Below are 15,837 nucleotides of genomic sequence, written 5' to 3'. Positions count from 1 at the left end.
TAGCCCTAGGCGACTGGGTCTGGGTGAAGATTGTCAAGCGGAAGAATTGGAACTCGCCAAAGTGGGAGGGACCTTACCAGGTCCTCTTGTCAACACCCACAGCAGTCAAGATCAGTGAGAAATCCTCTTGGATCCATTTGACACACTGTAAACCTTGCAAAAACTTTGAGTTAGATAAAAATCTTGCTGTTTCACAGAAAGACTAAACATGACAGAATCTAGAGCAAACAGGAATGCAGAACAACCCCAGAAGTATTGCATAGTTATCCTGTTAATTGTACTGACAACAATAATCTTTTTGCTGTGGTCCATCCTTTTTTTGGCCACACCAGCTGAACTGAATAAATGTGATGAGCCGACCATAGACTGGCACCCGAACTTTAACACTTATCAGGCAATTACACGTGTGTATGCTGAGACTTTTAATGTTTCGAATTGCTGGATTTGCACAGCCATACCAACAGCATACGGGGGGGTTATTAATGACTGCAGTCCCTCTAGGGGTCAATGAGACCTGGGAAAATTTGGTTTATGAGACTGTAGCTATCAAAGCACATGATAAAGTAGCACTGTATTTGCCTGTGACACAAAAGGGAATTGCATGTTTTTATAAGAATGACACAATTCAAGTGGGTTGGAGTAGGTGCAATGTGACTGTACATTACAAATGTTATACCAAAGCAAACAGAATGGATACATTTTGTAATTCGAATTATGACTCATTTCTCGAGTCCATGCAAAAGACTATTGATGAAGTGCAACGTAATCCTGTTTTTTTTAAGCAACTGTCTGTAATAGATAGGAAAATGTTTCATGCAGGGCAGCCATTTCGTAGTAAAGTAACTACTAAGGTAGAGGATTGTTATTTTGTGTGTGGTAAGAAAGCATATAAATGGTTACCTGAGAATTGGTCCGGCAGTTGTTTTTTGGGGTACCTGGTTCCGGCCATACGACACACTGCAGTTTTTGTCAGGGAAATATTCGAAATACCCCAGATGTAGCCAAGAAATCTGTCAGAAAGCCTGAGAATACAATAGGACGGATCGAGGCGCGCTGGAAAGACCATCATACCGTGGATACCAAGCTGACGCACATGGACTTGAGTGATGCTGTCATATCGTGGGCAGGCATATTACCAGCATATGGAGCAGCAAAGTCAATTTGGGAACTGCGATAACTGTCTAAACTTCTCGAAGTAATGAGTAATGCAACTTTTTCTGCTCTTGAATTGATAACTGATGAACTGAATGCATGAGAACTGCAGTGCTCCAGAACCGTATGGCTCTCGACTTCACCCTAGCGGCGAGAGGTGGTACATGCACTTTAATCAAAGAAGAGTGTTGTGCGTATATACCTTATTATCAACATGAAATAAACAACCACCTTGAGGTGATAAAGCAAGTGTCGGCCATGACCAAACCAGGCCCCAACCCACTGACGGACTTTTTCCAGAATCTGTTTGGGGGGGTGGGGTACCTTCATAATGAACATATTAATAGCTGTCTGTGTGGGGATACTCCTGTTGGGAGTGTGTGCATGTTATGGTATACCCTGCATAAAAAACTGATTAAAGAATTGATAAAAATGTCAGTATCTGAAACCTTGTATCAAAACACTGAGGTTGATAAATTGTTGGAAAATTAAATGCTTTCAGAAGTTTAAACTAAATGACTCACCTAACCGCATATCCCACGTGGAAGAGGTTAGGAGAAGAAACTAACTGTTTATGCTTTTGAACAGAATAAAAAGTGTTAATGGGGGGAAATGTTAGAAAAATATGTATTCACATATATAGTATTCATATATGTACTAGTGTTATGCTTGCTGCATTAGAAGTCTAAAAGGGTTAACACATTTATTCTGTTACAGGCTTGAAAATAATTGCATGTACTTTCTGACTTTGCTTCTGGTCAGCTCAGTGAATGACCTTGTTCATATACTGAGAAACAGATGATTTTGCTAGCATTAGGAGAATAGAACAATACAGCATTCTGAAATGTTATTAGACTTAGGCAAATAACCTTGTTCGTGTTGAGTGAACACTGTAGATGTAGAGGAACTAGATAAGACTATAGGCTGTAATCAGTATATGCTTTGTGCTCAAAGTAGGAAAGAATCACGAATTGTAACACTGAATATGAGTGAATTGTTACAGACCAGTGGTCAGCAAGGCCACGTTGTTTTTGAGAAAACGTTCTCATGGGAACATTTATAATTGTTATATCAGTAGAAAAACTTAGTAAACACCTGTTTTAGAACAATTCTTAGAGTTGTATTTAATTATGTCAGCTTAGAGGGCAATGGCTTATAGAACAGTATAATAATGAAAGATTTCCTGTATAATGTCAGACAAACTTCTGAACTGCATTTTTGTCTCCTTGTACAAGAATAAAGGAACCTTAACTGAACCTTGGCTGCATTGATCTTTGATTTTTCCTTTGACAGTAATTGAACCATTTCAGCACCTACTGACCTAATGTGCAAGACTGTGAACGGTAAAAGCACAAGAGCCTCCACTAAAATTCAGAGCAAGGATTTGAAGTATGGCACCACACAAATATCCACTAGTATACTGTTTTGGGTTATAAATAACAGGGATGACTCCATTACCCACTGACCTACTGGGTATGCCTGTGAGGATAAAACCCCACCAGTTGAGGTATAAAATGGTACTCTACCATTAACCTCTGGTCCTGACAACAGTGTTTTTGTGATTGGACTACACCAGTGTCCATTGGAATATTTAACTCAACAGTGTGTCTGATAGGGATGTCAGAGCAGATATTTGAGCCATGGGGACCACATCATCAGCCACAGAGCTGGTGAGCAGACCTATAAATGATGGTGAATACAAGGCAACCTCTAACAAGTTAATCATGACTGTCCTTGCTGGGGACCACACTAGCTCCTATACATACAGTTCCTGATTATGGCTGTGATTGGTGCCACTTCATTACTTGCTTTTTTTTTTTCCTGCAGAGTCTATAATTAGTCAGAGACAGTGTTCCAATAAGTTCTTTTTCAGCAGTTGTAAAGCAGCCAAGCAAACCTAAACCAAGCCCATGTAAACAAAGCAAGAGTATAAGTAATGTATAAGTATGCCAAATGGCTGTGATATGCCTCCACCTTCAAAGCCAAGGTGGCTACTATGAAAGATATTAAAACAACATGAGTCAATCCTTTTAAGTATAGTCAGAGGAATGGGCCAAACATATGTAACTGGAAAAAATAGCTGTAGGCAAAGACCATCAGATGTATAACACATGCAGGACCAGGGAAATGGAGGATAACCACCATCGTGCTTACAGCACCGTATATTTATGGAATCACATAGTACCACTGATATCCTAAGCTGTAAGTGGTGGTCTGACACAATATTCACTGATACACTAAAAAGGAATATGTGATGTGGTCACATAGTACCCACTGATATCCTAAGCTGTAAGTGGTGGTTTGACTCTGTATTCACTGATACACAGAACAAGGGTGTGTCATGGGGGTCACATAATACCCAGTGGTATTTTGAGCAGGGCTATGATATCCTGGGTTGAGGTGTGAGTTGTGGGGTCACACAGTACTCAATGATATACTGGATAGGGATCTGAATGATACTGCAACACAGTAGCAACTGATATTATGAGAACAGTTTTGTGTGTCAAAATAATTGAAATTACGTTTCTAGTGGTTAAACCTCAAACCTTGTAGGATGTGAGGGAGGAGACAACTTATTTATGCTAACAGACCCTTTTCATTAATTTGGCTGTTATTTTTGCTTGTATGAGTACTATTTGTTGTTTGCGATGCCCTCCATGCCATTATTGAGTGACCAACTGAACAGGATATGGAAAGAAAGATAAAAGCAAACGACATAATGATCATGACTGTAGGTGCTAGAGAGAATATCGGTACAGTATGACATAATGAACAGCCCTGTTAGGAACTGAGAACTTATCAGTAGCCTTTGAAACACTGTGGCTCAATAAGGGAGACAAGGTTCACCTTATTTCTTAATATCATTCCACTCCTTATCCTCCCTTTACATTTAGTGTAACTGTATAATATCATTCCACTCCTTATCCTCCCTTTACATTTAGTGTAACTGTATAACATCATTCCACTCCTTATCCTCCCTTTACATTTAGTGTAACTGTATAATATCATTCCACTCCTTATCCTTCCTTTACATTTAGTGTAACTGTATAATATTATTCCACTCCTTATCCTTCCTTTATATTTAGTGTAACTGTATAATATCATTCCACTCCTTATCCTCCCTTTACATTTAGTGTAACTGTATATCATTCACTCCTTATCCTTCCTTTACATTTAGTGTAACTGTATAATATCATTCCACTCCTTATCCTCCCTTTACATTTAGTGTAACTGTATAATATCATTCCACTCCTTATCCTTCCTTTACATTTAGTGTAACTGTATAATATAATTCCACTCCTTATTCTTCCTTTACATTTAGTGTAACTGTATACTATCATTCCTCTCCTTATCCTCCCTTTACATTCAGTGTAACTGTATAATATCATTCCACTCCTTATCCTCCCTTTACATTTAGTGTAACTGTATATCATTCCACTCCTTATCCTCCCTTTACATTTAGTTTAACTGTATAATATCATTCCACTCCTTATCTTCCCTTTACATTTAGTGTAATTGTATAATATCATTCCACTCCTTATCCTCCCTTTACATTTAGTGTAACTGTATAATATCATTCCACTCCTTATCCTCCCTTTACATTTAGTGTAACTGCATAATATCATTCCACTCCTTATCCTCCCTTTACAGTTAGTGTAACTGTATAATATCATTCCACTCCTTATCTTCCCTTTACATTTAGTGTAACTGTATAATATCATTCCACTCCTTATCCTCCCTTTACATTTAGTGTAACTGTATAATATCATCCCACTCCTTATCCTTCCTTTATATTTAGTGTAACTGTATAATATCATTCCACTCCTTATCCTCACTTTACAGTTAGTGTAACTGTATATCATTCCACTCCTTATTCTCCCTTTACATTTAGTTTAACTGTATAATATCATTCCACTCCTTATCCTCCCTTTACATTTAGTGTAACTGAATAATATCATTCCACTCCTTATCTTCCCTTTACATTTAGTGTAACTGTATAATATCATTCCACTCCTTATCCTCCCTTTACATTTAGTGTAACTGTATAATATCATCCCACTCCTTATCCTTCCTTTATATTTAGTGTAACTGTATAATATCATTCCACTCCTTATCCTCCCTTTACAGTTAGTGTAACTGTATAATATCATTCCACTCCTTATCTTCCCTTTACATTTAGTGTAATTGTATAATATCATTCCACTCCTTATCCTCCCTTTACATTTAGTGTAACTGTATAATATCATTCCACTCCTTATCCTCCCTTTACATTTAGTGTAACTGTATAATATCATTCCACTCCTTATCCTTCCTTTATATTTAGTGTAACTGTATATCATTCCACTCCTTATCCTCCCTTTACATTTAGTGTAACTGTATAATATCATCCCACTCCTTATCCTCCCTTTACATTTAGTGTAACTGTATAATATCATTCTACCCCTTATCCTTCCTTTATATTTAGTGTAACTGTATAATATCATTCCACTCCTTATCCTTCCTTTATATTTAGTGTAACTGTATATCATTCCACTCCTTATCCTCCCTTTACATTTAGTGTAACTGTATAATATCATCCCACTCCTTATCCTCCCTTTACATTTAGTGTAACTGTATAATATCATTCTACCCCTTATCCTTCCTTTATATTTAGTGTAACTGTATATCATTCCACTCCTTATCCTCCCTTTACATTTAGTGTAACTGTATAATATCATCCCACTCCTTATCCTCCCTTTACATTTAGTGTAACTGCATAATATCATTCTACTCCTTATCCTCTCTTTACATTTAGTGTAATTGTATAATATCATTCCACTCCTTATCCTTCCTTTACATTTAGTATAACTGTAACTAACATATCATCTGATAGTAGAAATCTCATCTGCCTTACCACCAAATGTGTAGATGTCAGCCTTCTAAAATACATATTCTTTGCATTCTTCACTAAAAAGGATATTTTTTCATACAGAAATTACAAAAATGCACTCTCTAACTTTCTAAGCAAAATTCAGAATGATGGATGACACATCAGTACCCCTAATGCAGTGAACAGTGGTATGAGTTACAGAGCTTTGCCATCACCTAGCAACATAATGGGAAGGACTGTGATGGGTGCCACATCAGAACTTGCTGGAATCAAGATCACAGTTGTACATAGTGGAGCACATCAACAGCTACTGCCATTGTGAACAAGGCTGTGGTGATAAGAGCATAACATTCACTAAAATATTATTATGCAAAGCTGTGAATGATGACATTAAGCCAGTAACCACAGATATTCCACTCGGGCTGTGAATGACTGGGGACATACCAGTACCAATGACATATCAGTCGAGGCTGGAAATGATGGGGGACACAGCAGTACCCACTGATATACCAGTTAAGGCTGTGAATGATGGGAATGCACCAATACCCACTGATATACCAGTTAAGGTTGTGAATGGTGGGAACACACCAATACCCACTGATATACCAGTTAAGGCTGTGAATAATGGGAGGCACACCAGTACCTGCTGATCATACTAATAAGGGCTTTGATTGATGGGACAAGAGTAGTAACCATTGATGTACTGGTCAGAGTTGTGAATGCAGGTGGGCACATCAATACTGGTTCCTATACCAGTCAAAGTTGTAAATGATTGAACCCGAGCAGTACTCCTTAACATACCAGTTAGGGCAGTGAATGATGGGACCACATCAGTGTCCTCTGCTGTACCAATCAGGGTTGTTAATGATAGGATCACATCATTAACCAGTAATATACTGGTCAGAGCTGTGAATAATGGGGTCATAACATTACCCACTGATACATCCATCAGGGCTGTGAATGATGAGATCAAACCAGTATCTACTGATATATCAGTCAATACTGTGAATGATGAGGGGCACAACAGTACCCACTGATATGCCAGTCAGGACTGTGAATAATAGGGGACACAGACCAGTACCCACTGATCATAGTAGTCAGGGCTTTAACTAATGGAACAAGACTAGTACCCACTGATGTACCAGTCAGAGCCATATCTTGGTCAAATGGAGCCCTAGGCAACAGAATGAATCAGAGAACCCCCCAAACATACACACACACACACACACACACACACACACACACACACACAGCCCTTGCAGCCATTGCAGTGTCCCGTTACTAGGCTATTTCTCCCCATTTACCATAAATACTGTTCAAACCTGTCAGTGGGCATAATATTTTTTTTTTTTACTTTTACAATGATTACAGATATTTGGTTTTAATTTAAAACTTTTGTTTCAAATTTTATAGCACAAACACTGATATACATTTGCTAAACAAAACAATACATTCTTGCAATGAAAACAGACTTAGCATTAACAGTAACCTTTTCTGCCCTTGAAACTCACAATCATTGAAATGGCATTGAAGCCCACATTCAAAGAAAATGCATCTGGTCAGTAGCTGATAAAGTTTGCCTTGGGGCAATTTTCAAATCAGAGACCCCTTGCACACATTTTTAGACAATACAGACATGCATGTGTCCTTTTATTCACCTTCCTGATGTTATTAAATTATAGCCCTTATATAATACAGCACCACTTGTTAGAGTGTGTTTTAAATTTGTACTTTTGAACATTTTTCAAGTAAGTAATGAAAAAAAATGTATGAAACAATAATGAGAAAGCTACCCATTTCAGAACATTTCCACCATAAAAGGCCACTCAATATCAGTCATTATGCACAATCTCTGCAGAAGTAAAAGACATCTAACTAATGAAAAGGTTGTTCCAAATAGCTTTATATTCAGTGTTTCATCTACAAATTCAGTGCCTGCTGCCCTTGAATAATAAATTGTCTAGTTTACATAAAGAAAATGGTAAGCGGGTAATATTGTAGTAAGAAATGGTTGGCAGGGGGCGTGGCCAAGATGGCAAGTAGTTAACTGTACTGTTTTTTAGCTCGGCTTCATTTTAACATCTCTGACAAGATTTTTAATAAAAAGCGCAAATAGAACGTTTCAAATCTTGATGGTTTTATAGTTAAACATCTGCTGAAAGATTTACTAAAAAAATAAGTGTGAAACTCTTAATTGCCACTCTAAGCTCAGTGTACAGGACAGTACAATGAAAAAAGACATACAGGCTATACTAAGTAACATCAGTGAGTTATCTGTAAAGATAGATACATTAGAAAGCAAAATGGACAATTTCAAACAGGAATGTAAAAGCCAAGTTGAAGTGCTGAGTGAATCTCTTAAACAACAATCATCACAAATCTTGAGTATAGAAGAGGCAATGTCTGATTTTGATGGAAGATTACATGAAAATGAAAATAATACTGAATTTCTTTTAAAACAAAACAACTTATTCTGGGAAACAATAGACTTACAGAACAAATGCAGAAAGAATCAGAGGTGTGCACCATGGACTGTGGTGACAGAGCACTGTCCAAGTAAACAAAAATCACAATCCAAATGAATAAAAATCCAAGTTTTAATGTAGTAAAACCATACAAACAAACAAGTAGACTGCAGTGGTAAGCGCTTTCACGTTGTAATCAACTCTAAAATAAGGATTCACCTTCCAGAAAGAAAGAAGATTTTTAATACCTTGGAAGATGCAATGGACTTTATACAGAAAAATAAAACCCTAGAAAAACAGAAGAAATGGACTGGACTCTATCAACTTCTTTGAAGAGAAACAAGAGATGGTTGGTTAATAAAAGACAAAAACAGTAAAAAAATGAGGGACAAATGAAAATCAATGTATGTCATAGCTATGAATTCTTATTAATGTAAAGAAATGCTTGAATACTTATGAACAGGTGCTGAATATTATTTTTTTACAAGGTAAATCATTTCTTTTTTTCTTTCTTTCTCTACTTCAAATGGTTACTAGTTCCCCTTTTTAAAATGTTAGAGTTTGATTCTTTTAGCTATACATGAAATTAAATCCACTTATTTTCTTTTAAAGTTTAAAGTGTTAAACTATTCATTTTATTAAAAGTTAATTACTATTATGATGAAACTTATGTTAAGTGGCACACTCTGATATCTTGGCATAGCTGAGTAATGTACTATTAAATATAATTCAGGGTGCAACAAATGACACTAAAGAGGCATGTTAAGTTATATTCTGGGTTCTTAAAATGGACCAGTAGTGTGGTAGCTTGGATTCACTTGTGAGCATTTTTATGTGAATTGTAACTGATGGACTGTTCATGTACAAGACCTTATCATAAAAAAACAGCTTGAAACAACTTAGAGTCATGAGCACTTTTGTGATGCTGTGGGAGTTCTGAAAATTCTAAGAACTGCCCAAGTTACTTCTTCCTGTCTAAAAGTAAATAATTATAATATTTTCAATCAGATGCCAAGATGTTAAAGAATGCAAGTTAGATAATAAGTAAAATACAGTGAATTGCATCCTAAACCACTGTCACGTATTACAAAGTTCTGAATGCTTGCTACTGATGGTATACTTGACATGCAATAACACCCAGGAAGGTTATGTTATGTTATAAAAAGTATATAAAACATAGTCTCTTGCATATATAAAAAATATTATTGGAATGTTATCATATAATTAGAGTAACAGTCACACTTTTACAAGTTAAATCTGTATCACACATAACTTATTCTTGTAATGCAAGTTTATAGCTTATGTCTCCTTTAAAAAAATGACAGATTACTTTATATTAAACATCTCATACAAATAGTGCTTACTGAATCATTAAATGTCATTTCTTTAAATAGAATAACTTTTTAGTGGTTAACATACATTGAAATGTTTTTATTTGTCTTTTAGTGATTTGGAATGGTTTGAGGGATTGATGTATAATGTAAAGGTGGCTTGGATTCATTTGTGAATGTTTTTCTGTGAACAGTAGCTGATAAACTGTTCATTTGCAAACCCTTGTCAAGAGGACCAGCTTGAAATAGCTTAATTTGAGTCATGAGCACTTTTGTGATGGTGTGGGAGTTCTGAAAATTCTAAGAACTGTCCAAGTTACTTCTTTCTGTCTAAAAGTAAATAATTATAATATTTTGAATCATATGCTAAAATGTCAAAGAATACAAGTTAGATAATAAGTAAAAGACAGTGAACTGCATCCTAAACCACTGTCAGCTATTATAGCAATAACCCACGCCTGGGTGTGGGTAATGCTGGATTTACCCACGGTTGGCGTGGTTTGGTTTCGAGGGTGAAGCCCGAGGGACCAAACAACGCCAACCGTGGGTAAATACAGCATTACCCACACCCAGAATGGGTTATTGCTATTATACCATGACATTATTTAAGAAAAGAAACTATTACTTTCTTAAATAATGGCATAGTATAATGTCTGTTTATTGCCCTTCCGCAGATGTCTGGCATCCGCAGCAGTTCTGATGTACTGCGCGCCTGCGCAGTACATCAGAGCTGTGGGCAAAAGCAATGGAGAAAGCAAGATCTCCGTTGCTTTTTTTAAGCTATGTTAAATGGGTTTAACATAACGAGACAGTTTTAAAATAAGCAACGGAGATGTCCGTTGCTTATTTTAAAACTGTCTCGCTGTGTCAAACCCATTTAACATAGCGAAACAGTAAAAAAAGCAACGGAGATCTTGCTTTCTCCATTGCTTTTTTTTAAAACCTGTCTCGCTATGTTAAATGGGTTTAGCATAGTGAGACAGCTTTAAAATAAGCAACGGAGATCCTCCGTTGCTTATTTTAAAGCTGTCTCGCTATGTTAAACCCATTTAACATAGCAAGACAGTGTTTTAAAAGCAGAGTTATACTAATGGAAAAAAGTCCAGGCGACCGGACCTTTTTCCATTAGTATAACTCGATTTACAATGTGCACGCTGGCCAATCAGCGTGCACGTTTTGGGTGGGGTCATGGTATAATAAATAGTTCTGAATGCTTGCAGTATACCAAAAGGATAGTTTATATACTAGCCTATGGAAAGACACGTCTGATAAAATAATTTAAAACTGTGTTTCTCTGTTATTGTCTCATTTTAATGATAACAAAACTTAATATATCAGAACAATTTACTATGGGAAGTTTAAATCTTAAAAGGGAAGATTTTTCAGGTTCCTATTACGTTGTCGAAGTTTTACAACTTTGAACACCATATGGTCGAACCCATATGTTCGAAGTTATAAAACTTCAAAAACGTTAAAAAAAACAAAAAAAAACATTCAAAACACAACTCCAACAACCAACTCACAAAAGACAAAATGAAACACATTAGATCAGAACCAAAACCGCCAGTTTATTAATTAACAGGGATCTGGTACCTCAGCAATTCACCTTCAAGGATCACAGTCAAATAATATTCTGCCATTTTTATATTCAAACAAACAGCAGGCAATCGATAATTGTGACAATTAGATAAAACAATTTAGTATTAAAGGCATAGTGTTACCAACCTTACAAACACAGATACATCACCAAGGTTTGATACCACAGTCTGGTACCAATATATATAAAGAATAGATATACATAAATACATTTTCATTAAATCCTTTGCTCATACAATATACAAAAAAGTTTTGTAAATAAATTCAAGCATTTATTTCCTGATTAAGACCTAAGGGAGATAACGTCTTATATTTAAAAATCAACTTTTTCTCCAATTTCAATAATTTAGCTATATAATCACCCCCCTCCCAGGTAATAAATGTTTAGCAAGTACACAATAAAAAAGCCCAGAATCATTTGCATCATATGCATCATTAAAATGCTTAGCTACAGGACTTAAAGAGTTGAGATTCTTCACATCCCTTATATGTTCAAGAATACGAACCTTAACACACCACTTTGTTTGACCCACATACCATTTAGGTCTGGGGCAATTACAACCTAAAATGTACACAACCCCAGTTGAATTACAGTTAAAGAAGTGCTTACAATCGAATTTTTTCCCATTAATAACATGGCCTGACAATTTCCTAACCCTCGGACACACACTACAATGACCACATGGAAACTTTCAACACATAAAACCTGTATTAACTCTCCATTCAAAATTATAATTCAAAATCTCTTTCAAATTCTTTCCCCTACAAAAAGATAAAGTAACAAACTTGGGAAAAAGATAACCAATATTTTCATCCACAGATATCAAATACCCAAATCTTTTCACAATATTAACTAAAATATGTGAAAAGGATGAAAACCTAGTGACAAAATAAATCTTCTCACAACCTACCAGAGAATCCAACCTTTCTCCTAGGTTTCTACCCTTGTGTGCCTTTAGTGTAATGCCCTTAAGCACACATTGCTTGGCAACCTGAATTTGTTCCTCCCCATACCCTTTATTTTTCAACCTTATCTCAACTTTATTTAATTCAGATAACCTTAAGTTATCATCACTGGTTTGTTTGTGTTTTTCGGCTTTTCCTGGTTAGGGGTCGCCACAGCGGAACTCTGGTCCGCTAGTGATTGGCAGTAGAGTTTACATGCTGGCTTGCTGGGCCTAACGCACAACCTTCAACGAAGGAACGCCCATTCACACATGTCACCACACAGAAGACGCTCTAACTGAGAACTGAACGGGCAACGTCTAACTGTGAGGCGACAACACTACCGCAGCACCACCACCATAGACTAAAGAGTATCAAATATAGAAATGTAAATATAAATGTTCTATTATATGATAATCTACACTAGGATTGTAGCGAAAATATAAAAGCTAGGAATATAGTAATAGTATAAGAAATAGCATGCAAACAGAGGAAAAGATCAGAATACGTAAATATATATATAGTTAAATAATATAAATATGTCTACAAGGGTATGAGGTTGGCATAGTGGGTTTGATTCTCACATGGGGTAATTGGCTGGGCTTGGAATGGCCCATGAGGGCAGTTAGGCTGGTACTAATTTATGAACTTATGATCCTATGAACAACTTTACACATATTAAAGAAAAGAGAAGAAAATATAAAATCATCTGAACTATAAATCAATAAATATGAAAATAACAACTGACTTCCTCCCTATAGTAGACCAGGGAGATAAGTGAGGTACAGGGAAAGATGACTGTAGAGATATACAGTTTGGTCAACTTATAATAAAGATTCTAAGCACCTGTTTAACTTTTCTTATTCATAACTGACAGGCTTTTTTAAGGTGATGCATACTAATATGAGACACATTAATATGAATCAGAAGCATGAACTAAGCATTGCTAGTCTAATGGAATGTTTGAGAGGTAGTTTGTTCATCTTTTTCAAAAAACAAGGAATACGTTATTGACACCCTATGATATGCCAGCCAGATCTGTGAATAATGGTGATCACACCAGTACCCACTGATATACCAGTTAGAGCTGTGAATGATTGTGATCATACCAGTAACTGAAATACTGATATACCAGTTAGGGTTGTGAATGATGATGATCACACCAGTACCCACCAATATACAGATATACTGGTTAGAGCTGTAAATGATGAAGGTCTCACCAGTACCCACTAAAATACTGATATACCATTTAGGGCTGTGAATGATGGGGATCATACCAGTACCCACTGATATACTGATACACCAGTTAGGGCTCTGCAAGATAGTATCATGATAATACTTGCTGATACAACTCGCACATTTGTACGTTTTATTAAAGTTTTTACTAGCTACAAGCATTTCTTGGTTTGCACTTGTGCTGTGGTTTGTGGAATTAATATCAGACCTCGTTTACTGCAGGAGCTTGTCCTTTTGCTTGTTTAGACTGTTGTTCTTGTTTTGGACTGCCTGTAGGCACTTTGTGTAGCTTATATAATGACACAGAAAGCTACAGAGTCAAGGACAACAGTGATGAGTAGAAACTGTGTTCTCAGTGATATGTTGATAATTCAAAATAATCTGCTGTTACACTCTATGCAAATAACTGCCACTAACACAGAGGACCAGGGAGCCGCTGCTCGGATGGTCTCTAAATTTGAAGAGCAAGTTCATGTGTTGGAAGGTAAAGTACAAAATTTCAAGAAGCTTCAATGACAGCGGCCAAGCTTTTTCGCTTATTTGGAGCTTGGTGTTGTACCTAGAGGACTTAAAATATTAAAGATGTCTTCCTATGCAAATAAATATCCAGAGGTACTTAAAATTTGGCAAGAGTTAAATTTAAATTAAGTGCAGATTATATGTTACTCATGAAACAATTTTTTTATGGGAATTGAAGCTACTCTACAAGATAAGATAGCCAGCTTGGAAAATGATATCTCATCAATGCCTAATTTTAAAGACTGTGTGCATGTTTATAATAGAATGCTGGCGAGAGTAGCTTCATTAGATCATAAATTAGAACTTACTAAACAGCGTAAGCTTCAAAGAGACTTGAATGATTTTAAACATGGTAACATCATTTCTTGGCAGAGAGATCAACAGAATTTTAAACATAAAGCACATTTAACGCATCGGTCAGTGTATGCCCTTGATGAATTTCATGATCTTGTCCCTTTAAATAATAAATCTGCAGTCCTGAATCTGTCACGGAAGTGAAACTGTTGAATGAACTGAGCATGCTCAGTAGGGCAATGGACACAATACACAGCAAGCAGTTTCACAAGCAGTTTTACAAACTTTAAACAATGATAGAGTGCAGAAAAATGATTTTTCACTGTGGTTTTCTGGGCAGGGGGTGGGGTCGGGATGTGAATATCCAGTGAGATTAGTTTATGGTCTGATCTTACCAGTGAGGGATATACTTCTGGTCTGGAGCATAGAGTCCCCATGTTGGTGATGATCAGGTCCAGTATGTTTTCTCCTCTTGTGGGAGTGGTAACAAGTTGTTCCATGGCATTTGAGTTTATAAATTCTAGGAACCTTTGGGCTAGGGTGTTGGAGCTAGAGTAATGCTCCCAGTCTATGTTTGGGTAGTTGAAGTCACCCAGTATAATGGTGTTTGGAGAGACCTTCATATTTTCCAGTGTTCTCAGAAAGGCCGAGTGGGGTTTCTGGGTTTGGGAGGGTGGTCTGTAGCAGGCTATAAACTGGAAGGCAGTTTTACCCACTGTTAGTTGCACATGGATAGTCTCTGATGCTTCGTGCTTTGCCACCAACCTGGAGGTGTGGGTATCTTTGATGAATATCGATACTCCCCCTCCTTTTGTGGTTTGGTCCAAGTTTTGGGGCTGAAAAGCATGGTATGAGGTATAACCTGGTAGTGCTGGGGTGCTGTTGGGAGCCCTGAACCAGGTTTCTGTTACTGCACAGATATTGATGTTCTCCATGCTAAGGAGAGTTTCGAGTGCATGCATCTTGAGGTTTAGACTTCTGGCATTGAGTAGCATTACTCTTAGTTTCTTATCCCTTGTGATACCTATGGAGGTGGGTTTGTCTTTTGAGCCTTGCCTAAAAAAGGCACTATGGGGGTAGCAAGAGCCTTTGCCAATATCCAAAAGCCCAGGGTGACAGGTGCAAGCCGTCCCTAGAAGCATCGTGGCTTGTCGAGCATATCATCCCAAGCTGACAGGCATTGGATCCCCTTTGAATGACACCATTACTTAAGCCAATTGTTGAAATTGATCATCTTGTCTTCATATTGTGGCATCATTCTTTTTGAGGGTAAGATGCTACTCAAGGTCAGGGTCATACCGGCCTGGGCTACATGCTCAGAGAGCTCCTTTATGTCTCTTTTCATGTAGTCCAGGGAGGTACGTCTCAGGTCATTCACACCAGCATAGACAATGACTGAGTCATATTTGTACTTGCCTTGGAGTGACCT

This window comes from Protopterus annectens, chromosome 10.part0 (genome assembly GCF_019279795.1).
Source record: "Protopterus annectens isolate FY-2018-M chromosome 10.part0, PAN1.0, whole genome shotgun sequence".
Taxonomy (NCBI): Eukaryota; Metazoa; Chordata; order Ceratodontiformes; family Protopteridae; genus Protopterus; species Protopterus annectens.
This window is presented reverse-complemented; position numbering follows the sequence as displayed.